The 22,210-nt window shown below is 33.3% G+C and overlaps 1 protein-coding gene across 5 annotated transcripts in view; it reads right to left on the bottom strand.

Annotated features, from left to right (window-relative positions):
• The window catches only part of LOC106785905 (ecdysone receptor), a 144,264-nt gene that overhangs the window by 86,231 nt on the left and 35,823 nt on the right, over window positions 1–22,210 (bottom strand). For 3 of the 5 annotated variants that reach the window (XM_014746734.1, XM_014746768.1, XM_014746750.1), the window contains exon 2: window positions 11,923–11,975. The exons of 1 other annotated variant lie outside the window; for it this stretch is intronic. The gene's annotated coding sequence lies outside the window, so the exon portion shown is untranslated. Of the gene's footprint in view, window positions 1–6,459; window positions 6,481–11,922; window positions 11,976–22,210 lie in introns of those variants that run through there. One more of the 5 variants, XM_014746759.1, reaches the window with a different exon arrangement.

Genomic DNA, 22,210 nt, shown 5'->3' with positions numbered 1-22,210 from the left:
CCCCACTAATACCACCACCATGGTTGGCAGCTAGGCGAGCGTTTCGCCTCTATCAACTCGAAGGCCGCCATAACCGACGCTATCTCTACAGGGGTTTCTCTAACGTTCCCTCTCTCTCTCTTTCTCTTCCTCTTCCTCTTCCTCTCGTTCTCTCTATTTTACTCTCTAGGTCTGTCCTTCTTCTCCTCTCGCTCTCTCCTGGTAACTAGGCCATCAGATCGATGCTGCTGCACCACCACGCCACCACCAGCCACCGCATTCTCCGTCGTCGTTGTCGTCGTCGTTGTCGTCGTCTCCAGCACCACCACCACCACCACCACCACCACCACCACCACCACCACCACTACTACTACTACTTCCAATACTTTCTACTCCTACTATTAGCAAAGTCAAAGTTAAACACAATGGAACTCGTTTTCATCGTCCTCCGTGTCGTCTTTAACCGATGCCAAGATCAGCGATATGATCAGGATCCTTCCTACTATTCCAAAGATTTAGAACTTGAATTCCTTACTTCCTATCAAAATCGTTTCCACCCTAGATTCTGTTGGAACCAAGAGGATAAGGTCTTAGAATTAAGCGATTATCCTTTGCAAATATTTGGGATATGCTTAAACAGTCATATCGGCGTTTAATAAAGTCATGTTTCATGAAATCTGAATTATCCATTAGCAAATATACGAGATATTTCTTCTTGCTGACGTCACACCGTTTCGCATTTAATAAATTAAAAGGAAACGTACAAAATAAGCTGCAGTTTTGGGTCTGTTTCTTAAACTCAAATTAATCTCGATGAATATTTGAAGGATGCCAGGATTAGGCGATTATCTGAGCGTGATAGGAAATTATGTCGAATGGTTGTCTATCTGGTATTCGTGATAAACATACGATTCTTAGAACGAAAATGAACGACGATATTTTTTGATTCTAAAAGATTCATGAAGGAGCGGCTTGTGACGACCTTCTCTGACGTACCTAACTTTCCGATCTAAAAGTACGATTTTAATGTACACAAAGTTAAGATAGAAACAATGATTATCTACGATTTGTCGGATTAATCTTTTGTCAAACGATTAATATTTTAACTAGACAAATTATCATTATAATTGACACAAATCTAGCCACGTAAATATTGCAAAGTTCAAAGGCAACGAAAGAATTGCTATTTAGTTTGATAAAAAAGAAAAATATAAAAAAAAAAAATAAAAAAAGAGAGAGAAGAAGAAGAAGAAAAAAAGCAACATGAAAAAGACAAAAGGTTAACACAGTTAATGACTATTAAATGTTGTGCTACGTTCTATCATGTAAGTTAGGTAGCTAGAACAGGTTGAATGTCGGGACCTGGACGCGTGGGTGGTGAGCGTCTAGCAATGAGGGGGGAGTCGAGGTGAAGGGGGTAGTCGAAATCGATTCCACCCTTGTAAGCCAGAGCATGCTGCTCGCGAGAGGCATTGCGTGCATGCGCGCTGCAAGTAGGGCAAAGCCGCTACCGTCGACCACCCTTCCTTCCTTCCTTCCTTCCTTCCTTCCCTCCCTCCTCTGGCGTTTCACTATTACCATCCTTGTCTTTTCTACACTTCATTCTCTTTCGCATCGTCAAAGCAGCCCCGACGAAAAGGGCCGTAGAATTTTACTGGCGCCAAACAGACGAAAGGATTGACTTACTATGCAATAAGTCCATTAATTATTCTACACCATTTTTGTTTTTATATTATACTTGATGCATTTTATATTTCACATTAGTTATTAGTCATATTACACAACTTTATAAATAATTTTATAATCATTTTAATTATAGATAATATGATTGCTAAAAAAAAAAAAAAGTGTTTCACCTCGAACGATTATTAATTACGATTAAAAGTACATTTGAAAATAAATAATTGATTTGATTTCGATTAAAATCAATTGAAATTCTAAATCAAACGTTAGGTTAGATAAATGACGTAGTGAAATATATCGAATGGAAAAATAAAAAAAAAGGAATTTATGGTCAATAAGTTTGATATTCCGGTTGGACTCCGTCCCTGTTTGAAATAGGAGAGTACATACAAGTGTGGGATGAGAGAAAAGGGTAGAATGTGCTTTGAAGTGGATGGGGGGAGGACGGGAATAAGGGGTTGTCCGACTAGGTAGGGTGGCTACCCTTCTCCCTGTCAATGCACTGCGTCGTCGGCGATGTTGCACGGCGTCGACCTAGTTCATAGAGCAAGGCTAAACGCTAAGTTGAAACACGAACTAAACTTACAATTATATTTTTCTTTTTTCCTTTTCCTCTTTATTATATTTTTTATGTTTTTCCCCTATATTTTTTGTTGTTACGTTCTTTAAAATTTGTTTTTATTTTTAAATAATATAATTATTCGATCATAGTAATAATTTTATTCACTTATTCTCGTCGTTAATAACGATTCATTCGCGTGTCACGATTAAAGCTCGATAAATCCACAAATTCTTATCTTATTATTTATAACACGGTATATTTTATGAATATACGTTAAATTATATTAGCAACATCTGCTAAATCTTACGAAAATAGAAATAATAAATAAGTTATCTTAACGTTAAGATGTAACGAAAAGAAAAATTTTAAAAAGAGTGGTAGTTAATTCGAGATAGGTTAATTTTCCCGCCATTATCAGAGATTACCGACGCCATTATTGGCCGCCATTTAATGATTCATTTTTCTCGTAGCTCGTTCGTAACCTCTCAACGGTTATATGCCAAAACATAAATCTGTGCGATTTATTTTCACGGCATGCCCTTCGGCATTTCTACCTAATTAAAACATCCGTTTGCAAGGAGGTTAACGACGGCGTTAAAGAAACGAAAAAAATGAAAGAAAAAGAGAGAGAGAGAGAAAAAAGGAAAAGGGATGAAAGAGAGAGAGAGAGAGAGAGAGAGAGAGAGAGAGAAAGAAGACGATTGAGATGAGCGACACATTTATCGCCGTCAACTCGTCGCCCTCGTGGAAAAACGCCCATGAAAAATTGCGTTTACGCGAGGGTGGATGCACGGCCATTAGTGTCTTATTTTGTGGAAGATTTGTGTTGGCTAAATGCATCGAGGAATTTCTCTCTCTCTCTCTCTCTCTCTCTCTCATACACTTTTACTCTCTTTGGAGTGCGTGCATGCGAACGCGTTGATGCGAGGATTAAATCTTTCAAGCTTGGCGAGGAGTGTGCATAAAAATTATGCGAATGAAAAAATGAAAGAATACTAATTTTTTAACCATCGTCCCCTGATTGGTCCATATAGTTAATTATTTTTTTTTTTGTTTAATTATCAATAGCAACGAGTTCGAATACAATTTCGAATTAAATTTGGAAATTATATTTCCATAAAAAATTCGGTTACTTTTTGATATGAACGAAAATAAAAGAAGAATTCGAAAATATAGTTAATACGAAAAGCGTTGGACGATCAAAAGGTATCTGACATTTGGTTTAGTAATGCGGAGGCTAACACTCTGTAAACACAGAGTTGCAGAAACAATTCTGGCGGAGTAGGTACGGTTATCGGGTCAGACGCTAATAATACGATCTTTGATATTGAAATAACTCGGTGAAGCGCGAACCACGTTTCGTTACGTTCTCGGTGACCACGGCCAAGGATACCACAGACGTTATTTCACGTATTAAATTCGCATGATCCTTTTCGACGATAACTAATATTCACGAATACATTTACATTTTAATTATGAATAGGTTGTCGGATAAGTTAAACAAAATTTACTGCAAAAATTTCAATAAAGACAGGCATAACATTTATACCATTATAAATATCAATTGCATCATATATCATCAGCTGTTTTAGGTACCATTAATTATACAACGAATTAGAAAATTTTACATACAATATTTAAATTATTCATTATTTCTCTCATATGGTAATTCTTTCTTATAATTATTAAAAATTTATTTACATAGAGAGAGCATTATATTATTGTTATTATTTTAGACGATAATTTCTCTCTCTTTTCATCTCATTTGTAACAAATTATTACATTTTTATTTAATACTTTTTCATAATTAATTGCATTACAAATATATTAAAATTAAATAAATTAGTATAACCTATTTATTTTCTTTTTAAATATTTTATTTTTGATAGGAATCAAGGGAATAGAACCCCGGAAGCTGCCATTTTGTAATCGGATGTCGATCCAAATATCCGATTTCCGGTAAAGCCCGAACTCGAGAGCAAAAGCTCGTGAGCTTCTCGTTTTTTTTTTCTTTTTCTTCTTATTCTCTTTCTTTCTTTCGGCGAGACTCTCGAATAGCGCTGAGAAAGCGGCTATGGAGAGAGAGAGAGAGAGAGAGACGCAACTGGGTCCATGTTACTCGAAATAGCGAGTGCACCGCACGCATTTAGAAGCATAGCCCGGTGACTATACGAGAAAAGAGAGAAAGAAAGAAAGAGAGAGCGAGAGACCGAGAGAGGAAGAGTGAGAGAGAACATATGCTTCGTATTTCGCGCCACGCGTTTCAAATTTCGCGCGATAATTCTTCTCAACTGTGCAAGCGACCGTAAACGGGAAGAAAACCAATGCAAAAATTCAATAAATTGTATTTTGTTATATGCATATAACAAAAAATTGATTTTATTAATATTCCTATATTTCATAGTACATTAAAAAAATATATTTCAATATATCGACGCGCGTTATTATTCATTTGATCCTAAATTCAATATGGACGACCTTACAAATGGAGCTGCATTTCAAAAAGTCTGCGTAAATAATGTATCAAACATTTATATTATTTAATAAATATATATGTTATTTTTTTAACAACAAAATGTATATTACTCTTAGCGATATATTGTTGAATTTAAATATTATTTTTATATTTAATTCTTTATTCAATATGTCCGTCACACTAGGTGATTCAAATGCACTTAGATAAAAAAAGAAGTTAACTACCGAGGTAATAAAAATTTAACGGGGCAAAGCTAAACGAATTTGACGAGTGTTTATCGCGAAAAGTATTACATACTCTTTATATATCTATGTATGTATCGTGTGTGTAATTTACATGGATGTATACATATATAACGTGAAGAGGCTCACGCGTGCGTTAAAAATTGGCCCGGCATTGAATCACGGAGTATAAACGCCGATGAAAAAGAACGTGCCGACGAGCACAATTGGGTCCTTGCCTCGAAATAGCACGTGCGCCGAGCGCATTTAGCTAGCCGCATATATCGCACGTTCTTCCTGAACGTTCCTTTGCTATCAGGGCCGTACACGATCGTCCGATCACCTTGTTACAATTTTGCATACCTTTTTTTCTTTCGATATTTTAATATACAATCCATATATTTCGTATACGAAGATAAAATTATTCAGAAAGAGGAATGATCGTATGAGTATGAATACGATAATGTTAATAAGAGAAAGAAGAATACATATTTGAAAAAAAAATATTTGTACAGCTTGCGACGACCCAGTGTTATTCGAAAATATCGACTGTCTGGTGTCAATGCACTAGAATTTCTCTTCTTCTTCTTCCTTTTTTTCGTGAACGAGAACATTCACTCGTGAGAATTTATGGATAGGTTAGATTTGACGTATACGTCACTGGCGTGTCCATGGCGGCGGCCACGAACGAACGCGAGAGCGCACAAATAAACGGTCGGTGCAGCCTCGTGCAATACAACGGATTACAGAGTCGCAGCTGGTCAAACAAGGCGGCGAGTCTTCGCGAGCATGCGCTCATGAAACCTTAGCGAATGCGAGAACTTTACGGAAACAAGCCAAAACGATGTTCTGGCGCCATCTTGGAAAAAAAGCTACACTCTTCGATCTATTCAAAGTTGTTTCTCCAAATTGTTTAATCATATTTTACGAGATAATTTATAAATTAAGTATACTGTGTATATATATATACCTTTACACACGTTCATGATTTCGAGCACGAGAATGGTGGGTAGTTTGAATTTATAGTGATATAGAACAGTTGCATACGAAATTGCGAACCCTTTCGACATTCTCCTAACCTCCTGGTAACTTGTATGTCGCGATATGCAAATTATTGTGTACGAAGTAGTAGTGGTATAATACGTAGCTGAACTTTGACTTGGTCGTAATAATGATCTTAATAAAATACGAGAACTAATGACAGAACTATATTATATATATATAATACATATTTAAAAAAATGCATTCATTAAGAATTAAATTCGAAAGAAATGGAAGGTTAGAAGAACAAGTACGCTCGTTTGAAGTATTTTTTTTTTTAAACCGACACGTCTCGTCATAATCATTTCACTATCATCATCATTATCATCATCATCATCATTATTATCGTCATCATCATCATTATTTCAAAGAGGGATGAGTTACATCGAGAGAAACGAGACACCGTATATGTGGTAAGATGATATTCTATGTATATAGATACATACGTATATTCAAACATATGTAAATACATACATCGTCCATCTTCTCGTACGAACCTGTTTGGTTTTACTGCAGGCAACAGCTGGAATTATTAGCCCTCGCAACTAGTTCCACGCGCACGTATCGGCTCTTATCGGTTGGCGCTAAATAAAGCGATAAACGTTTATAAATAAATATAGCTTATACACGATTCATATGTAACTATACTAACATACGTGAGATATGTATATCTATATATCTATCTATATATATATATATATATATATATATANTATATATATATATATATATATATATATGAGAAAGACAAAAAATGTATGTATATTTGAAAAAAAATATTATTATAGAATATTTTATCATAAAACCACGTGAGAGATCACAATTGACGTAGTCTCATATTTTCTGTGTATAGTGCACCCATGTACCAGTTTGCAAATAATTTATTATCTCATTTTATCAGTCTCATCTGATTAAAAAAAATTACTCTTCAACCCCCGTTTAACGCATTTAAAAATGATTTAAATTAAAACTTATCTTGTGAGAAAGAGAAAGAGAATTGAAATCAAATAAAAACTTTTCCTATTTCCATTTGAATTTTTTATCAAACAATCAACCCCCAAATTCTATCATCATTATCAAGATATTTACGATATGGATACGAATCAAAAGAAAGAAAGAAAAAAAAAGAAATAATAATGGAAAAGAGAATGATGGGAAACAAGAGAGATGCGTTTATCGGAACTATCATTTCGTGGAAAGATCAAAGAACTCGTCGATGGGTAACACACGCGTCGAACGAAAATTCTGAAACATCGTGAAAGAACGAGAGAGAAAGAGAGAGAGAAGAGTTGTGCGATTTCACGAGTCTCGGAGTATTGCATCTCGAGAACGACTCAAGTTACTGTAAAATAAAGGAAAGACAATAAATTTTTAAACGCAAAGAACGAGGGAACGAGTTCAAGATCCACGAATACATTCGCTATCCTCTATTTATCCATCTCTCTCTCTCTCTCTCTCTCTTTCTCTCTCTTTCTTTCTGTTCGTTACTCACTCTTTTTACTGGACCTCCCGCAGTCTGTGAAAAGATCACTAGCTCTCTCTCTCTCTCTCTCTTACTCTTTTTGTCCTGTATTTTTTCTCTTTCCATACCCCTTCTTACTCTCTCTCTCTCTCTCTCTTTTTCTCTTTTTCTTTTTCAACTCGCACATGGCCGGACAGAATCGGCCGTTTGTGTACACTTTCATGGAGCCCAGCGGCCGTTGGCTCTTCTTGATATTTTTGCACGACTCCCGAATAATCGTGGCACGCATGCACGCACGGACGAAACTCGTCCCTCTTTCCCTCTCCCTCTCCCTCTTTCTCTTTCTCTTTCTCTTTCTTTCTCTCTAAGAGTTTTCACTACCCAACCGACGGGGGAAGACCTCCTGACATTGAAATTCGTTCCACGAACGTCGAAAATATAACGCGACGTTATTATCTTTTATTGCGACTTTCATTCGATGTATATACAAAACATTGAAATATTAAAATGATACAAAAAAAAAAAAAGAACAAAATGATAGGAACAATCGACGTTTTTTTCCCATAATTCTTTATCGATATGATCGGATCGGTTGACCTTGCAAAAAAAAATATTCTTTTGTTATTTCGCGTGTCTACGTAGAAAAACAAACCCCGCTACGCGTCTGTATAATATTTCGAAAATTACGGATAGAAGAAGAGTGAAAAGATATTATATGTTGAACGAGGGAGGGAAGAAGAACTGCATGCAGTCGTTAAGGATCGTAATTGGGGTGTACAATTTCGAATTATACGGGCGATTAATTCGATGATCTTTCGACTATTCGAAAGAGAAGAGCGTGCGGAATGGGTAACTAAGGATGAGAAAGCTCCTGGGCCTGGTTGAGAAGCGCGAATGAGATAGGCCGGTAAGAAAGGAGGGAAACCGGTCTCTCGCAAAAAGGAAGACATCTTTCGCGGTATGCTCTGACGTTGCACCAACTTCGCTCCTGCTCGGAAAGACCCTGATGATGATCTCCTCTCTCTTTCTTTCTTTCTTTATTTATTTTAATCTTTCTTATTTCAATCCGCTTGTGGATTCTTCGTCACCATTTCTGGCCCCTTTAATTCTTTTTATTTATCTTCTCTTTACGTTAGCGCAATTTCCCTAAACGAGTTTTCCTAAAGATTTATTGAACAATCGAAAAGAGAAATCGTGTCTTTTCGCGAAAGAAGAATAAAAAGTTACAACGGTAGGAATCAAACGTAAGTACACGAATAGAATGAATATTTATTGAAAAAAAAAAAAAAGAAAGGAAATTACGAGACAGGTAATACAATTTGCGATTGTAGTTAATTTATCTTATAAATTTCGAAGATAAAAAAAAAAAAGAACGTAAGAACCGGATGTATATTAAGATTCACCAAATTCCAGAAGCCAATAGTCTAACTGAAAGAGGATATTGTTAAAGTCGTTAAATGATTAATTAGTCTCGTCGGCACGTCAAAGACTTTTCGCGTTTAATTGCATCGGTCTTTGTGAAATCCCCACTCTCCTCTCTCTCTCTCACTTTCTCTCTCTCTCTCTTCGTCTTTCTCTTCATCCTTCTTCTATAAACAGATGCAGAAAGGCAGCTGGATAAGATCTACGTTCGTTGAAATCTTCAATAGAAAATATTCACTACGTTTGAATGAAAAATTCTAAGGAATTTTTGATGACAAGACGAAAGTTGTGTGAAGAACGCTGATCATATCCAGTCAAAGTTTCCTTTAAGGAAAATATTAATTAATTCTATATTTCTCTATCATTCTTCTATCGTGACGAACTATTATTGAAATTTTACAACAATGCGATAAAATGGAAACGTTAAATGTAATAACAGTAACTAATAACAGTAATTCAAATAATATTATCATTACTATTGACAAGTATTCGCTGTTTTTCGATGACTGGTTATCGTAATGTGTTTCTTTATGCTTTTAAACGATATATTACATAAAAGTATAATAAGTGGTAGTTGAGGAATGAAAAATATTGTAAGCATCGCGTATCGTACAGACGTCTACCATATTTATCGATTAGAAAGAAAGAGAGAAGTGGTAAAAGAAAAAGAAACAAGCAAGCAACAACAACAACAACACAACAACGATAAAGAAGAAGAAGAAGAAGGAAAAGAAGGGCTAGTAAGGAAGATAAAAGAGAAACGAAAGAGAATGAGAGAATAAATTTGTGCAGGCATGTGTAATGACGCGACGCATACACGAAAGAAAAAGATGCATCTTTCCTTTAGTGTGTATGTATGTATAAGCATGTGCGTGATGGTCTTATACACGTATGCATATTCACTATCACTGGATGGCATATTGTACCAGTGCGGCGCGACAAACGTGCCTCAGGAACATCAAACGCATCATCAGCATACGCACACTTGTTCACAATGCGTTCGTATCGAATCGTCCATTTGTATTCTTCAGTGGTTCTCAACGTTGCATATTTCTTTCTATTTCAACACCATTGAACGTCGCATTGCGCGGGACGCGTCGTTATTCTCGCGAAATAATTATATTTTCTTTGTCAACAATGTGTTCGTAAATAATATTCGATGTAAAAGAATTTGTTAATATATCACATTACTAATTTTACAATTCGTTTACGATAATTATAAATTACGTTTATAAGTATGAAGGCGTATAATCGATAAATAAAAAAGATAAAACAAAAATAAAAAAAAAGAAAACAAAAATAAAAAAAGATCCATCGTTCCGACTAGAAAGCTAATTTCCAGTTAGATACGATCGAGCGACTTTTAAATCGTTCCCGTGGGATGGATCGCTTTTTCTTCTTTCGCGAAGAAGCGTGACGCAGGAGATTAAAGAAACTGTCCATTCGAGGAAGGTTCGTTCGTTCGTTCGTCTCGGTACGCGGATTGTATCCGTGCTAAAACACGAATCCTTTTTGTACAAAAGCGCGAGATAAGAGAGAAAGAGAGAGAGAGAGAGAGAGAGCTAAGTTTCTGGCGACATTCCCAAGAATAGTTGGAAATATATAAGGTAGAGGAAAAGGAGAAGAATACGACAAAGTAAAAGAAAGAGATAAAAGTATTCGAATTTTCTCTCAACTTGTACAAACTTTTATCTCTAAATTTTCTAAAGAAGTTCTACAATATAATACCTAAGAACCGGATCAGCCTTTAATCATAATTATCTCGAGATAAATTATTATTTTCTTAATATATTATACCAATGTAATTAAATTAATTGCTCGAATAATAAATTTACGATTGAAATGTTGACAAAAATATGATAAGGATATTACGCGAATGCGTATACTGAAGGAAAATAAACAACGAGTAAGTAGTTATAGAGTAAAAATGGGGAGACGCGCAAATAAAAGATGGCGTCAAGTTTTTTTCGGCCATTTTTGGAAAAAATCTCGAAGAACTCACTTCGCGAGTTTGTGCGTCGATCTTTTCAAGAATATTCGGGTAAAAATGGACAAAAGAGGTATCACCGAAACGGTCAGAATGGCACGAACAAAGCTACGTAAAGTCTTGTTACTTTTCTCTTGTCGTTTTCGAAAAAAAACGGAAAGGAAGTAAGCGGTAGAGGACAGGAGGTTAGAAAGAAGTATACACGCGCGGTAGGTAAAGAAGATTCACGAGCCGCTGAAAGAGATTTTTTAACGCGATAACTTTGTCTCTCGCCTTTTCTTACTCGGGATGTAACGAATGTTTCTTTATCGTTCTCTCTTCTTCTCTTTTCCTTACTCTGTTAAGCCTCCGCACCGATTGAAGAAAGAAGGATCCGGGCTCGAGAGTAGGTGCGGCACGGCTCTGATCCCGAAGGAATGTAGTTGGCCGTGAGAGGAGCAAGAGACTTCGGCAAAGAGAAAGAAAGAGAGAAAAAGAAAGAGAAAGAAAAAGAAAGAGAGAGAGAGAGAGAGAGAGAGAGAGAAAGAGAGAGAGAGGAGCATCGTGCTCTGGGAAAAGAAAAATTAAGAGAGAGAAAAAGAAACAACACGTTTCGACTCACTACTACTATTCACCACCACAAAGAAACAACTTAAGCCTGTTATATATAATATATATATATATATATGTATATACATGCGCGAACGTATCCGTGAGGAGAACTTGGCGAAAGTAATAGCGACGACTCGTAATCGGCCTTGAACCTACCAGCAGGATCACCGATCCGTTCTGCGTTTGCGAATGCATCACGAGAGGAAGATGTGGGCGTTCATGAAAAACGACTCTTTCGTAGGGAGCCACCGAAAATGTATCTTTAAGGAACCACGTGTCGTCCTTATAGGATACGAAAAAGCATGTCTGCGATTGTTGGCTGTAGTAGATAACTGTCAGACGTTGATCAAATGTGTCGTAAAAAACGTAAACTTTTTGTAATTTTAGTTTTTAAAATTATCGATGGTACGTGAACATAAAAATTATTTTTAATGTTATCGATTTTAATCTAAAGGGTAAATTATAAAAAAAGATTACAAAAATAATATTCTTACTTACATATAACCAATCTATCGTAAGAATGAAAGTGCCTTTCAATATTGGAAACCCACCTGCAATGAGAAAGAGAAAAAAGATAAAGATTAGGTAAAGAAACAATATTATCTTTATCTTATACACATATTCTTATTTAGAGATACGTTTAGTGAGATAGTATATTTACGACTTTAATCCAGTGGTTCTCAAACTTATGATAATGTAAGAGCGTTCACACATTTTTCTTGATATTAAATATAATAATAATATTATTATTGTTTGCTAGTAAGTTGATACTATAAAACTTTACAACCGAATAGAAGTAGTCTTTTTTGTTGATCGCGTTGCAAACGAAAGAAAAAGAAAGAGAAGAAGAAGAAGGAGAAGAAGAAGAAGAAGACATGAACAGAACGTGTCTTCTTCGTGGTATGTATACAATATATACATGCTCTACGATATATCGTACAAGGTTCTCGTTTGCGAGTCTTGCTCTCTCTCTCTCTCTCTCTCTCTCTCTTTCTCTCTTTATTTTTCTCTCACGGACTGAGAAACTGTTTGGCGGGACAATGGAGAGGTTGTATCCGAGCAGACAGAGCCGGTGTATTGTTGCTCGATGTCAGTGAGAAGCAGCAAGTAAAGGAGAAACGAGTAACATAAGTGTGTGAGAAAGAAAGAGAGAGAGAGAGATAAAGCTAAAAAAACGAGAGAAACTAGGAGCAAGAAGGACACAATATCATCGAGGACAAAAGCGAGACAAGTCGCATCGGAGAGGAAAATACATTAAACACTGGCCAAGTTCTCCACGTGCCTCTTCTCCTCATCCTTGTTCTTGTTCTTGCCTTCTCTTCGTGTTCTACCAGACGGGAATATGAATTTCGTTGTTGTACTCAACTTTTGTTAACCCTTTTTTTCCATTGCTATATATATATATATATATATATATATAAATTATGATTTTTATTCAAAGAGACAAATTTGAAAATGTTAATTGTGTGTTTAATATAATTAATATTAATGTCAACTGTTGTTGACAAATTGTAAAAATTCATATAAATTTGATTTTAGCATTCTTTTAATTTTTATGTAATTTGTTTAAACTAATGTACAATTGTTATTTTAACGTTCTTGTGCAATGATAACTTTGGGGAATAAAAATGTCATCGAAAAGAATATCACATTGAAATCATTTAATAATTAAAGTATGTTAATAAGTGTGTATTGCTTATACTAGTATATATATGTTAAAACAAGCTGAAATATAAAGAGAGTGCATTAGGGTATTAAAATAATTGCTAATTAATCGATAGAAATGTCTATTTTGGTTATAAAGCTCGGAATATATGTTCGGAGCTCCGTCCTCTTCGAAATCCACCTTGAGACTGGCACTTTCTCTTCTATGAAAATACTTTTATTAAATGTTGTTTATATGACTTTCCGAACGTTGCGCATATGTATAAACGGAATAATCCACTTAATTACTAAAATTTAAGATTATAATGTTCAGATTTTAGTATTTTACCCTCGAATTCATCACTGCATTGTTAATTGACGATTCAACAGTTTTTATCAATTTTTTGTATCAATCCGTGTACAAATTTTTTATCGAAATTATGCATTCATTCTGTCGTTTTTCTTTACAAAGATTAGATTCTATTATAATTTTCGTATATTTATATATTTGATACGTGAATTTAACGAATTCAAATTTGTTGATTAATTTTTTTGTTTTATCAATCAGCAAACGACAATATGTAACATCAAAACTGTTGCTTAAACGTGTTAGTTATTTCTTTCGTATTCAAATTATCAATCATTTTTATATTTCAATCCATATAAATAATTTAATATGAGAACTCTCCGCCCCCCCCCCCCAGTCAAGTATGCACGTAAAAAAAGGATTTTTGTTGTTACTAAAAAAAGGCTTAAATGTATTTAAATCACGCTCGTTTTTCGATCTCTTGGTTATAAGAAAAGAAAATGAAATCAGATTATCGTCCAAAGGGGAAAGTTTATAATCCTAAGAAAATCTACGGTTACCATAAATGTCAATGATAAAACGTTCGTGAGGACAGATCGGTACGATTTTCTTGAACAAAATCGTTTAAGTAACTTCTTCGTACTACCTCTTACAACGTTCTGAGAGTTTTTGAAAACAATGCCTCGGCTGGCTTTAAAAACGTACACAGGGGAACATATGCCACGTTGTGGATGAGCTTAATAAAGCTTCGAAGACTTGGCAAAACGATTCTCTTTTTTTCTCTCTCTCTCTCTCTCTCTCTCTCTCTTTCTCTTTATTTTTTCTCACGTTCGAAAGAGACCCAAAGTTGAAATATTTATGATCGTGTTCCTCTTTCGAAATGTCGGAACATTTTGCATTGTAACCACTGAAATGGCTAACTTTCATACCTTTTTAACGTAATACATAATAATAAAGTCGTACATATTTATTTCCAGTGTTCAAGAATAAACAATCAAAATCTGAGGATGTGAAAACGTAAAAGATAAATTTCATGAAATTCGCGAATTGGAATTACATTTTAAATATTGGATAACATTTTTTTACCGATAGATTGTTGACTTTCGAGATAATATATTTCGTAAAATCGAATTCATTTAATTCGATGGGAACAAAATAAAGGTGCAATATCGTATGTAGAAAGTAACGTTGCTTGGTTGGAATCGTAGGATTCGTGACAAAAAAAAAATAGAAATAAAGAGAGAGAAATTGTTACGGTTCATTCGGCAACAATTTTGGCACAAGGCCGTTGCTGTCCAAAATTCGCTAACTTCGACTTTGCCGACCTATATTCTTCATTGTCGACATTTAAACAGAGACAGAAAACAGGGGGGAGAGAGAGAGAGAGAGAGAAAGAAAGAAAACGAAAGATGAACCCAATTATAATGTTACTGTTAATTAACCCTTTTAACTCGTACGTCAAACTAGGGATAACAAAAAAGATCATCATTCGTTATTGTAGCATAATTTTATTGATTATTTAAATTATTGCATTTCGATAAATTTTGTTTATGCAAATTGCACAGAAGAAAATATATTTTATATTAAAATAATAAGTTAAAATATTGATAAATAAATTATATACCTCCATATATGTCAGTAAAGATGAAAGAAGAAAAAAAACAAAAATGTATACAAGTATTGTAGGAAAGAAAAATCGTAATGGAAACAAAAAAAACAAAGGAATATGTATAATATATTGATATAGGAGTATATTTAAAAAAATAAAAATATATAGATGGAAATGTAGTGTAAGAGATGGCATATAAAATTTCATGACGATTCTTGGCTACCTTGATAAACGATATTTCTCTATCAATTCACCGGAATATGCCGCAACTCACTGTCTGCGAGAATATTTACGAATGTTTACAAACGCATAACTTCGACGAGTCGAGTACAATAGATTCTTGGCATGAGACCGAAATAGTGCAAACTGCCAAGTGCAAGGACCTATGTTTAGTTATGTACCTTCTTCCTCCTCTCTCTCTCTCTCTCTCTCTCTCTTGTAATCTACGATCTGACGCATATCGTCTTAATAATCAACCCTGAAAAGATATCATTTCCTTGTTTAGATAATAACGTCATTCTCAATCGTCCACAATACGATTTCTTTTTATTTTCCTTTCTCTTCCTTTTTCTTCTTCTTCTGTATATTCGCAGCATTAAGCTTAACAATTAAAAAATAAAATATCTCAATTTGTCGATTAATTTGAGAAAAAAAAAAAACATAAATCAAATACGATTGTGTGACGAGTAAAATGAAAAAAAAAAAAAAATGATATATTATTATAAAAGAGAAATTTTTCTCCCTCACCCAAGCGAGGAAAGAAACTGAGACGCGTCGAGTTCTCGGTATGTATTATATATAATACATATATATATACATACATATGTAGATATAATATATCTACCATAGTATATATCCGATAAAACTAATAATAAAGTTCACTTTAAAGTGAGCTATGTATAAAGTCGTTAATCCAAGCTCGAACGCGTTTCTTCTGGCCAATGTACCGTCGTCCTGACTCGGCCTTGCACCACCTTCGCCAACCCTGGCCGTGCCTATATTTAGAAGAAGCTCGAAAGTTGATGTCCAGGTCGTGGCGTACCACAAATATAACGATTCTCTCTCCTTCTCTCTCTTTCTGTCTCTTTTAAGAAGAAGAAGAAGAAGAAGAGGTGGGGAAGAAAGGGTGGGGAGGGGGAGAGGGAGGGGTGGGAGAGTGCATCGAGCAACAAAGTCTTCGCCCTCGTCGAAACTGAGGGTTGCCAAGAGTAGTGTGTTCCACTCTGTAACTGTGGCAGGTGCCAAGAAGCATCGGCTGATTGAGCATTACGTCACCAACAAGAGGTCTTTGTACAGAATTACTTTGCTACGTTTCTCGATCGAATATCCTTGGGGAAACTAGATCCCCATCGCCCCCCCCCCCCATTATAGTGTTTAAGAAGATTCTATCTTAAACTTCTGGAAATTTTGTTTTATGTTATTATTTTGAAAAAAAAAAGAAGAAGAAGAACAGGTACGTGAAGTTATATCTAAAGTATTAGGTAGACGAGGATACGAATAAAATAATGTTTGTATTGTATAATTAATTATAACATATTATATGTAAAATAAAAGTTAAACGTATAGGGGTATATGAACGTTGACATTTTTTCATTTCACATTGCATTTAAGGCCGAATTTAAAACGAAGATATAAGAAATACGAATGAAACAATGGATATATTGTATAATAAATTAACAAATTTAGAAAAGTTCAAAAATTATATATATATATATATATATATTATTCAAATGAATAGGGGACTTGTATTCGTTGAATCATCACTTAACTCAATTTAGGTAAAACAAAATAATTCGTTGGATTGATTTAAGTGATTACAATAAGTAAAACATTTGAACGTTTAAATAAAACAAATTAGGAACTAAAGGAAGATTTGAATCGGTTCATCGATGTTCTAGAAATTTTTAATAAAATTGATAGATTATGATAGAAAAAAGTATACTCATTATATAGCGAAATTGAAAAGGTTAAATGTTTCGAAGTTACGAACTAGCAAGAAAATATCTTCTTTCGCAATAGCCGATTAAGGGACTATCGCATTCGTTGGATGTTAAAAGTAACTTGTGCCAAGTAACGGCAAGCGTAGTTTTCCTTCGTGTCGCAGACTATCGGCCGCCGTCCAAAACCATCATACAAATAGCTTTCAAATAAATACTTATACATAACGAAATAACATTTAATATTGTAGTAATCGGATAACACTAACACAGACCGTATTTGAATTAATTCAATCATTAAATATGAGATGCGTCCAATTTCCAGCTGAAAATAATCAAAATAATCAGACCTTTCGTATATCTAATGATTTAATATTTATAATAAAAAAAAAAAAAAAGATTTATTATCGATCGACAATAAACGATTTGATCGGTCGGATTAATCGATCTTATTGTCAATTAATTTGTTCTATCGGATACTGTAAAATTAGAAATATTAAAAATTTGTATGCACAAATTCTTGCCTAAATACGAGGATGATTTATTTGAAAATGTTTTTGAATTCTCAATAAAAATCATATATAAAAACTAAACGAATGAATGTAAACGTTGAATGAGAAATTAAGTGGAAAATTCTTGGAAAAGCTAATGCAACGAGTATTCTGAATCCGTGTTCTCTCCGCGTTGCAATGAAGCGAGTTACGAAAGGATAGAAAGAGAGAGAGAGATAGAGAGAAAGGGAGAGTAGAAAGAGAAGAAGGAAAGGAGAAGGGAAGAGAGATCGAGAGTGACCTGGTTACCCTTAAGAGGACCTTGCCACTTCGAGAAGGAGCATGGCTATCGGGTTACCAGTTTCTCTCATTACGCGGAACGCGTGCCAGGCTTCGACCTTTTTCTTTACTAACAACGACAATTTCACGTAGTCGATCATCAATTTTTCTCTATTCGACTTTTTCTATTACAACATATATACGCCTCTTCCTACAAAACTTGAAAGTTCGTTAAAAAGAAAAGAAACAAAGTTCTTTTTCTCTTGCCACCAATTGAGTTTCCTCTATCGGCAGATAATAGGAAATTCGAACTTTTTTAAAATAATAAATAACGTATCTCATGTCACGGTAATAATTATCTCTTTTATATTATAATGAAGTATTTTATTTATTTTTTTTTCCATAATTATAGATCATGAAATATTGATAATATTATTGTTATATTTTCCTATTACAAATAACGGAAAATTGATACATTTCAAATGGATATATTGTATATAATATGGGTGTATTGTGTTCTAATACCATAATAAATTGGTGGTCGATAAAATATTTTAGTTCTCATTAGAATTATTTCGACCACGACACGTCGGTTAATTTACTGTTTTCCAACAGCAAAAATTTTACGTAAATTTGGCAAATTCAAATCACACGGATCGTATGTCAATTAAAGAATACATTGTTTAAAAAAAAAATTACAAGACTAAAAACTTGTGAAGACAAAGTTTAAACATTTTACCCCACGCTTATGTAAAACTGACATAAAATATAAAAAGAATGGAAAAGAAATAAGAAAAATATACAATAACTAAAAGATAAAACACGTGGTGGTATCTCATCTCGAGATTAATGAAATGAACTCGTTCTCGAGAAGTTAAATCGATCATCTCGGGTTCACCGATCACCTTGGCCCGCATTTTCTTATCGACCTCATATGTCCGCACGCGTTCAACGACAATGATCCTCAAAGACGGCTCGCAAAACGCATAGCAAATAAATCCCCGATAATTAAAGCCCGTTCATTATGCAAGCGTACAAAGTAAATGCAAACGCAAACTACTAATGCAAACTCAAACGTATATTTATCATTCTCGTTGATCGATTGATACGAATCGACAACGTCTGATAACGTCAACATAACTTACAATTAGAGCTACGTGAATTCGATGCTAAAGCTAATTTTGAAAATTCAATATACACATTATTATACCGTTTCGGAACAACTATTTATTTATTTATAGTCGTCAAAACAACGGGACTGTCCAATCTTTTGATTTCTTTTGGTCATATTTGATTTAAAAAAAAAAATAAATAAAGAATATATTAATTGTTTTGAATGGTAATCGTTAAACAAACAAAGTTGGTAAATAATTTAACAATAAAAATTGAAAATAATTGGACAATATTGATTTACAACGTTTTATTATATACTTTGGGTGATTATGATGATGCTTGTAAAAATAGGTCAAAAACGAATATAGTGCGGGTGGAGAGGGGGGGGGGGTAACAATTTTTTGTCGTTGGAGAGCTCGGTTTCGAGAAAATCTTCTGTCGAAAATTCTAAATTTAAATATCTTCTGCTGTTATTAGATTTATGATGATCATGGTAGGCATCTTACCCAATTAATCTCTGCTCTGTCCTCAGTATCATCCTACTGTCTGGACGGTGATGATTTAAAAATCGTTGATATATAATACTCGACTGCTGGCGTTGCGTGATGTTAACAGTTCGACGGATAAACATAAACTAAACTTAAGAAGGAACAAGTAGCATAACCAAAGTCAAAATGTAAACTTTACGGAGGATAATTAATGCAAAAACGTAAGCAAGAAATATATGTTTGTTGTTATTAAAATAATCGGAATAAGATAGTTCAGTGTATTTATACTCAACGGAATTTATTAAATGTAATTTGATTATTTCTGATAACGTAGCCTTGAAAAACCAAAAAATATTACTCTATTTTCGACTTACTTTACATTTAGAATCACCCCCCGCTTAGTTGTAACACTCGTCTAGATATAACCCGGATACCGGTGGGTCTTTTTTTTCAATCTTATTTTTATTTCATATATGTATTATATATATATATTAAAAGTTAGATATGATAGAAAGTATATAATTAAGTTTCTACAATCCTAAAATAAATTTCTCTTTATAAGAATATTAAAGCTTTGCATTACATGCGTATATAAATTATTTTTAATTTGCAATAATAGTTGGTACGAATGACTCCAATTAATCAGTGTGTGTATTTAATTAATAATTATAATATATATTTCGTTCTGGGAGCTATTATCTAATCATAGAAATCAATAAACAATTTTAATATATCATCCAAATATTGTAGATAGTTTGAAAATTACGATACAACTTTTTGATTAGTATCTATTATGAATAATTAATACAAAATATAGTTTTTTTCTTTCTCCCTTTAAATTAATAACTAACGAAAAATTCTTCTTACTTTATACTCTAACCGCGAATTTCAAATTAATTGAAAACAACGTTACGATTTAATTTAATGTCAATTATGTTCGGTAATAAAAATTTTATTTTCGTTTTTTTTTACTTCTTCTAATTCATAATTTACGAAATGCTTGCCTACTCTCTCTCTCTCTCTCTCTCTCTCTCTCTCTCTCTCTTTCTATCTCTTTCTCTTTATGTTCTAATTAAATTGGAAAATGTAATTACCACGATTTCGATCCAACGAAAGGGTTGTAGAAACGATAAGAGAATATGATTACGAATACGATGAAAAATTAATACCCTCGATGTGAATCTTTAAAAAGCTGACTATAAAAAAATCATGTTGATTCTATTACCGCTGAGATTTCATTTCTCTCGAGTATAATTATTATGATTTTCTTCTTTTGTTTTTTTTTTTATTTTTTTAATATTCTGTTCTTTCTTTACTCGAGAAATTATATAAAATCCACGCTGAGAGAAATTTTATTAAAAGACATTTTTTTGACCAAGTATTGTTTCGTATTAAAATGATACAACGTAAGTGTATAACAAGAATTATTATTCAAATTAAAAATATATTAAATTAAACATCTCTAATGTGTAGGTAAAAAAAAAAAAAAGAAAAAAAATAATTCAAAATAGAAATTTATTGGTTGAACATCTCTGTGAAAAGAGAAAAAGTAATTATTAAAAATGATCAATTTATTATTTATGTATCACCAACTGTTTTAAATCTATTCCTCTTTCTAAAAGTATAAACATTTTTTAAGTGTAACTTCATAGCGAAAAATGACGATAAAATTAAATAGTTGATCGACAGTTGAATGAAATTATAGAATGTTTCAGTATTAGTGTGGTATATGCGTGTATGCGTTGTTCGATGAGATACCTCGATCAATAGTTATTGTAAGATACGTTTATTTCTGGAAGAATGAGTGGGGGATGTTACATATCTTGACAATGTTCGACATATTTTAAATGATTGTTAATTAATCGAGAAAAAAATCTATATATTATAACTTAAAAACGGGGAATATAAATTCAACGTACCGATCTCTTCGAAATCAAACAGTATACTGAATCATTGTCCTCTATGAAAGTTCTTTTATTGAATATTATTTATATGACTTTTAGAAGAATAAATTCTATTTATTACGTATATAATTAATTATTTTTGTTATATATATATACGTAACATTCGGAAATTTATTATATGAGTGTGATATTAATTATGATATTAATTTTATTAATAATAATGAACAGTGAAGCATCGATATAACGATGATGATAATAAATGGCTCTTAAAAAGAAATGAAACGTCAATTCTGTTGACTTAAATGGAATCAATGAAAAAGAATAACGCGCATGACACGGTCTCAAACACTCGCGCTTTCGCGAGACGAAAGAGAAAGAGAGGACCGGTTTTCCATATCGGCTATAACGGATGTAACAGCTCGTCTGTGCCAGCAGGTAGTAGTACACATAGGAAGGAGAACACGAGATGATCATAAAGAACGTCATCGTCTCGCAAATCTTCCTTCTTATCGTACCTTTCTTTTTCTTCGTTCTGTTCTTCTTCTTCTTCTTCATCTTCTTCATCTTCTTTTATTTATTTTTTTCTTTCCTTAATTCAACGCGATCATCGAAATGATCGGTAATTTATCTTTCGATTATATTACTGTTATACATTATTCATTCACGTATAATAACATTCGACATTTTATTTCGTAAAAAAATGTTATAACCTATTTAAAGAATTGATACTTATTATTATTTAATTATCTATTCACATAAAATTGTGCTATATTAGATTTTTATTTAAAAAAAAAAAAAAAAAAACAAAAATAGATAATACATATATTTCAAATGTAAATTATTCTATAGGTATATGTAATTATTTTCTTTCTTAAATACGAAATTCATTAATTTTTCATTATTAATTTATCATCTGCGTCAAATAATTATCCATTTTTTTTTTTTAGAATTAAAAATATTAATCGAAATTTTTCATTATTATATGTAAAATATGTACGCGTTAACGGACTCGCA

Source organism: Polistes canadensis, unplaced genomic scaffold, assembly GCF_001313835.1.
Source record: "Polistes canadensis isolate GaletaPanama2010 unplaced genomic scaffold, ASM131383v1 scaffold_3, whole genome shotgun sequence".
In the NCBI taxonomy this organism is placed as follows: Eukaryota; Metazoa; Arthropoda; class Insecta; order Hymenoptera; family Vespidae; genus Polistes; species Polistes canadensis.
The sequence above is the reverse complement of the archived record's forward strand: the minus strand, read 5'-3'. Positions and strand labels throughout refer to the sequence as shown.